The sequence below is a fragment of the Oryctolagus cuniculus genome, chromosome 19 (assembly GCF_051225735.1).
Source record: "Oryctolagus cuniculus isolate XC-2025 breed Fujian yellow rabbit chromosome 19, ASM5122573v1, whole genome shotgun sequence".
Taxonomy (NCBI): Eukaryota; Metazoa; Chordata; class Mammalia; order Lagomorpha; family Leporidae; genus Oryctolagus; species Oryctolagus cuniculus.
This window is the reverse complement of record NC_142885.1, coordinates 28034211-28041084: the sequence shown is the minus strand read 5'-3', so window position 1 is coordinate 28041084 and position 6874 is coordinate 28034211. Positions and strand designations below refer to the sequence as shown.

The 6874-nt window shown below is 46.9% G+C and overlaps 1 long non-coding RNA gene across 2 annotated transcripts; it reads right to left on the bottom strand.

Moving 5' to 3' along the window:
* Nucleotides 1-275: 275 nt before the first annotated feature.
* LOC149120439 (uncharacterized) lies at nt 276-6662 on the bottom strand. 2 transcript variants are annotated; one of them, XR_016226389.1, is made up of 3 exons: nt 6508-6662; nt 6225-6302; nt 276-900 (listed from the first exon to the last, which is right to left on the bottom strand). It is a non-coding gene; the product is annotated as an uncharacterized LOC149120439 (long non-coding RNA). The 2 variants fall into 2 exon arrangements; XR_016226388.1 differs by lacking the exon at nt 6508-6662 and having other exon boundaries at nt 6225-6390.
* Between the last annotated feature and the right edge of the window lie 212 nt (nt 6663-6874).

The following is a 6874-nucleotide window of genomic DNA, read 5'->3' as shown; positions in this document are numbered from 1 at the left end:
AAATGGGCTCCCCAAGGGGATAGACAAAACAATTCTGAATGTCTTCAAATTAAATTCAGTAAAAACACATTATTTTTTAATATGTGATGTATTCTTGCAGAACAACCATCTTTGTATTTTGTGAAAAATGTTTAATAAATGATCCTTTATAAATAATTTTGGTCTCCCCATTGTAATTTCTTTAATTTCTATAGATTTTAATATTCATATCTAAGAGTGCCCCAGACTCATCTGCTCTGTACTAATTCAGATCAAGATCATTAATGAGTCACAGGTTTTCATTTGTAGATTTATTATGGCAAGAAAAAAATCAATCCTTGGGTGATCAAAGAGAATCTAAACATCATCATACAGTAAACCATTTTCTTAATTTGAAGAATATGGCAAATGAATGTTTTTGTGTGTTTTACAAAGCAAAGATAAAAGGGAACAGGTAACACTAACTGCCACAACTAATAAGTAAAGTAGTCATATATTTTAAAATTTATGTTTAACATATGTGAATCAATCCAATAGTTGTTTTAAAGTCACATCAACCAGAGTCCTTGATGTTACCATGAGCTAGCCAATCAGAATCTTCATTGGAATGGACACCACAGGTATCAGAAGTCAACGACTATAGGCCGGCGCTGTTGCTCAATAGGCTAATCCTCCACCTGCAGTGCCAGCACACAGGGTTCTAGTCCCAGTCAGGGTGCCAGCTCTGTCCTGGTTGCTCCTCTTCCTGTTCAGCTCTCTGCTATGGCCCAGGAAGGCAGTGGAGGATGGTCCAAGTGCTTGGGCCCTGCACCCACCCAGGAGACCAGGAGAAGCACCTGGATCCCGGCTACTGTGGGGGTGAACCAATGGAAAAAGGAAGACCTTTCTCTCTGTCTCTCTCTCTCTCACTGTCCACTCTGCCTGTTAAAAAAAAAAGTCAAGGATTGTATTAACTTAATACATTTCATGTCATGCATGGTTGCACATGCATTGGATGCCTAAGACCTACTTACAGCAATATCATGTTATTTTTTAACTGTTCCACATTTAACCAGAAGAATTTGGAAACATTACCATCATTCCTCCTTCCTCCATAGAAATAAACAGAAAAATAATTCATAAACATTTCCAAATTACTCATTATTTGATTTTGTTTCAGAATGATTAGATTGACAAAAATATATTGATTCTATTCTTAGTCTAGCAAGACATATATGAGTATTCAAGAAATAAAGTAAATTATGTATCATATTTTCTCTTTGTGAAATACATTTTATCACACTGGTAAACAATATATCTAATTTAATTTTGGGGAGATCCTGTTCAAATTGAAGGTACAAAACATACTTCTCTATCACTTGAAGGAATAAAAATTATGCTTGTATTGAAGATATCTATTTCTTTTTGTAGAATAACTCTGCCTCTCAAAGAAAATAAATCTTAAAAAACAATTCTATAAAACTATTCAGTTAACATTTGAGGTAAGTGATACTTAGGTGAAAATATGATGTTTGCAATATAAATACAAACAATTGGCATAGTTATTATTTGAACCATCTGGGGAACAGTGTATTTTGCTGTCAGTTCCTAATGCTGCATTCTGTTTGTAAAAAGCAATTCAGAAATAGAAAGAAAGCCATTGAGAATTTAGCATGAGAGCGGTAGTTTAAACATTCCAAACCTGAAAACGTTTGAAGTCTGCAGAACTGATCTGCAAATGCTCTTGAGAAAGTGGTGTTTGTTGTGGTGGTTGTGGTTGTTTCCTGATTTCTTACCAAGAACTGGCCAGGAAAATTGAGTAATAATTCTATCACGTGTACCTCAACGTTCAACTTTTGCCAAATAATGCTAACAGGAGTGGACAAAGGAACAAACGTGGTCCCAGAAAAAATAGATTGCTACATCAAGTTTTGAGAGCCTATTAAAAATTCAATAAGAATTTTTGAAATAAATCTAATAATTCTCTATTACCATGTGTTTTCTCAATAATCTCATTTTGACATTTGATATGCTTAAAGATATACATTTAAAAATTAAAAATAGTTTTTCTTGTATGACTTATTTCCCACCTTTAGTAACTTTTTAAATTAAATCTGGTTTCAAACTGTGATCAAGAATTCCAGAAAATATTTTATTATATCATGGTTAGTAATTCCCCATTAAAATATTGTTTACTGTGGGGAGCAGCCCGGACTGGACTGAGTTACTGGAATTAAGACTTATTCTATGCATCTGCTCTCCCACAATATGGCGCTGGGAGAGAAGTAAACAGCTTCCACACAGCTGCCTCCAGTTCAACCAATAAACTGTAGGACTTGCTCCTGATTGGAGGAGAGCAGCGTACTCGGCGTGTGGGCAGCCGAGTTGGGATTGGCAGAGGAGGACTATAAAGGAGGAGAGAGACGGCATGCACCAGGAACATCTAAGGGGAACATCTAGCTGAAGGAACACCTGTGCAGCCCCCAAGAGAGCCGGCCGGCGGTGTGCCGCTCCCCTGCGGAAGTGGGGAATGTGGCCAGGGGGAACTGCCCTTCCACGGAGGTGGAAGGGATAGTAGCCAACCCGGGAAGAACCAGCAGCAAACCCGGGGAGGGCCGAGCAGACAAAAGAACAGCGCAGGGTCCTGTGTCGTTCCTCCATGAAGATGGGGAGCGACATAATGGTGCCGTGACTCGGATATGAAGCCTAGGCAGGGTTTAGTGTCGTTCCTCCACGAAGAGGGGGAGCGACATAATGGTGCCGTGACTCGGATATGAAGCCTAGGCAGGGTTTAGTGTTGCTCTTCCACGAAGAGGGGGAGCGACATAATGGTGCCGTGACTCGGATTAGGAAACCTAGGACGGATAGGAAACTTAGGAGGAAAGAAATGGGAAAATACCGGAGAGAGAGACTAGCAAACAGCCTAGGGAAAAGCCGGACGAGAAAGGTGCAGGAAGAAACTATTGAAAGCCTAGGCATAGACTCGGATACGGACTACGGGGGGAAGCTGAGAGAAATCTCTAAGGTCGAAAGCGAAAGTGAAAGCTAGAACAAACAGACTCGGATACGGACTGTGGGGAGAGGCCAGGAGAAATGAGGGAGGAATATTGTTGGAGGAAAGCTTGGGGAAACATACCGGGTAGAGAAAAATGTTAGGGAAATTGAAGCCGCGGGGGGCAGGCTGAGGCGGAAACGAAAGCCACTTTGGGATTCTCAAGTTAGCCCAGGAATAGGGGGCGAAAAGTTAAAACCAGAAGCGGAAACGTAAGCCTGGTTGGGATGCGTCTGATTAGCCCGGGGAGCAAAGGACGGGAAGCCAAACCGTGGGGCGGGGACGTAAGCTGGGTTGAATTCGCCAGGCTAGCCCGGGGAACTTGGATTGAATGCTAGTGGCGGAGACGAAAGCTACGCTGTGTGACTCGCGGAAGCCGCCGCGTGCAGAGAGAGCACGGGGCGTGAATAGATAGGGAACGCGGGGCTGGCGCGAGGCCGTGGTTCAGACACGAAAGGGCTAGTGAGAGACCGCGGAGTGTGCGTGCGAAGCGAAGCCGCGCAGATAAGAGAAGCGGGCTGAAGCGGCTCAGGGCCGGAAAGCCACCGAGAAGCAGCCTCGGGGCGGGCACCGGAAAGCCGCAGGGATAAGAGAAACAGAAGTTTAGAAGTAAAATGAGAGAAATAGAAATGCTGGAAGATAGAAGTAAAATGGGAGAAATAGGAATGCCCGGAGATAAATAGAGAAATAGAAAGGCCTCCCCTCAACATGGCAATGAGAAAGCTTGGATTCGGTCTGCCTGATTAGGGAGGCGGTGAGCACCTGCGGGCGGCTAGCAGCTTATGCGCCGCAGGTCACTGAAGACAGGCACGAATTAACATCAATAAGGCCTCCCCACAACACTGCAATGTGAGAGCTTGGATTCGGTCTGCCTGATTAAGTGAGGCGATGAGCACCTGCGGGCGGCTAGCAGCTTATGCGCCGCAGGTCACCGAAGACAGGCACGAATTAACATCAGTAAGGCCTCCCCACAATACAGCAATTAGGAGGCTTGGATTCGGTCTGCCTGATTAAGGCGGTAAGCACCAGCAAGCGGCTCGACCAGAGTGTGAGCCGCAGATCACCGAACACAGGCACGCATCAGCGCCTAAAAACCTCCTCACAACATGGCGAAGAGAGGACCCGGATTCGGTTTGCCTGATTGATAGGACTTGTAAGAACCTGTGGCAACTCTAGCAAGTAGAGCAGAGTGTGTGCCGCAGGACACCGAAGACAGGCGCGTATCAACGCCAAAAAATAAAAAGAAAGGGGGATCTGTGGGGAGCAGCCCGGACTGGACTGAGTTACTGGAATTAAGACTTATTCTATGCATCTGCTCTCCCACAATATGGCACTGGGAGAGAAGTAAACAGCTTCCACACAGCTGCCTCCAGTTCAACCAATAAACTGTAGGACTTGCTACTGATTGGAGGAGAGCAGCGTACTCGGCGTGTGGGCAGCCGAGTTGGGATTGGCAGAGGAGGACTATAAAGGAGGAGAGAGACGGCATGCACCAGGAACATCTAAGGGGAACATCTAGCTGAAGGAACACCTGTGCAGCCCCCAAGAGAGCCGGCCGGTGGTGTGCCGCTCCCCTGCGGAAGTGGGGAATGTGGCCAGGGGGAACTGCCCTTCCACGGAGGTGGAAGGGATAGTAGCCAACCCGGGAAGAACCAGCAGCAAACCCGGGGAGGGCCGAGCAGACAAAAGAACAGCGCAGGGTCCTGTGTCGTTCCTCCACGAAGACGGGGAGCGACAGTTTACTTTTTAAAAAATATAGTTTTCAGAAACAGTTCTTAAAACAAAATGAATTTTCAAAGATAATTATTGTCATATCCAGTTCATGTTAGGGGCTTTATTTTGTATTTCTGCCCTTTTGGAAATGGTTCATTGAGATAAACATTCATTTCCTTTATTTAAAGACTAATCACATGATTTTGGAACACATTTTTGTAGAACTATTCAAGCATCCACTGCTTTTGCAAATGTGTAATACTGATGGTTGAAAATATTTGTACATCTTTTTTATGTTCAGTGTATATTGCTATTGAAAATCCATCACTTTTCTAACCTGATGAAACATGAAACTCAAAGTATTATTTTATTCAAGCTAATACTTCTAATTAAATAATTTGCTTGGCTTTCATTTTCTTTGTGAGAGCTCCATTTTCATTGGCTTTGCCAACATTGGAATTGGTAATTTTTGTGATCCTGGGCCTATGTAATGTAAGAGAGTGGTGTTTAAAAAGTAGTAAGCAGGAGGGAGCATTTGGCCAAGTGGTTAAGAATCCCCTTGAGACAACCTTGCTACAATGGAATGAGGGCTTCTGAGTGTTGTTTCCATTTCTGTCTTCAACTTCCTGCTAATGCAGAGGCTGGGAGGCAGCACAGGAGGGCTCAAGGAATTGGGTTCCTGCCACACACACAGTAGAATTACTCTCTGCCTTTCAAATGGATACATGAAAACTAAAATATAGAAATATAAAACGTGGAGAAAGTTATGTCTAAAATTATCAGGCTTTAAAAACACACACCCTGTATATTCATTAGACAATTGGCTCCTAACACTGCTACACCTGCAGGTCCAATTGGGACTGTCAGATGGACCAACATCAGCGTGACCAGTGCCAGTCCTGCCGGCTCAAGAAGTGCTTCCAGGGGGGTTGTGCAGGAGGGTGAGTGGCCCCCAGCCCCGCTGCAGCCTGGTGGGGGCGTGCGGTAGGTGGGTGAATGGCACCCCAGCCCCGCTGCCTGTGGAAGGAGGGTGAGCGGCCCCCATCCTCCCTGCAGTCGGCCGGTGGGACCTGGAGTTGGCACTTGCTAACCACAAGACCAGGGCCATTGCACCCTGTACTGGCTCAGGAATCCAATTACAGCTGTGGCCAGGGCCCGGTCCCCCTGCCCAGGCCTGGCCACTGCGTCCTGAAGAAATACACAGACACACACACATACATGCACACACACGCACAAACACACATTTATTTGGTTTCCGTTGCTCCCACCCCTGCCTCTGTTTGCTTAAGGCAGGAGCTGGGCAGCCTGAGCCCATGGGGACCCCACTCTTGTTTCCTCCCCAGAAGCCCCAGCCTGGCCCAGGGCAGACACAGTCCAAGCAGCGCGGCCCTAAACTCCAATGCCCTGCAGTTTCTCCAGGCTCCACACGGGGAGGGGGGGCAGTGGTCTCGGGGTAGGGGTAGAGGGGCTTCCAGCCTCAGGATAAATGCGCACCCCATACCTGCTTTCTGTCTGCCGGTTCCTCCCAGGGTCTGACTCCAGTCTCTCACGCTTTCGAAGTCCTCCCCCCTCACTGGGTCTGTGAGGGAAGCTGATAAAGTCGGCTCAGAGCCCCTTGGAAAAGCCACTCCCTTCAGCTTGGGGGGGTTCACCTGTGCCCCTCTTCTCACGTGGCTGATCTGAAATCCCGCTGGCCCGGCCCTCAGGTGGGCGCACCTACAGCCATGTGCTGCACCCCCCACCCCATGTACGGCTTCCCACCATCACAGCTCACAACCCCTTACTTTGCTTTGGAACCCAATGACTTCTCCAGGGACTCTCTTTGTCTTGTGCACTGTTGTGCCCCAGGGTCCCTGCATACAGTTGGCCCTCAGTAAATAGCCCATGGCTTCAGTTGCCACCAGGGTAGCCCTTCCTCCATGGCCAATGCTGCTCTAAAGCAGATTTGTTAATTTGGGGGTTGGTGTTAAAGAGGGAGTTGTGGGTGGGATTTGAACCCCACGCCCCAGCCTGGGCTGGAGGAGGAAGAGTTGGGGGTGGGGGCTTGAAGAAGGGGGGGTGAGCAGGTGCAAAGGCCCTGGGGGTAGGATGGGGGGAGGAGTGGTGCAGGCGGGGCTTATAACCAGGGCAGCACTTTTGGGCCCCATTTGG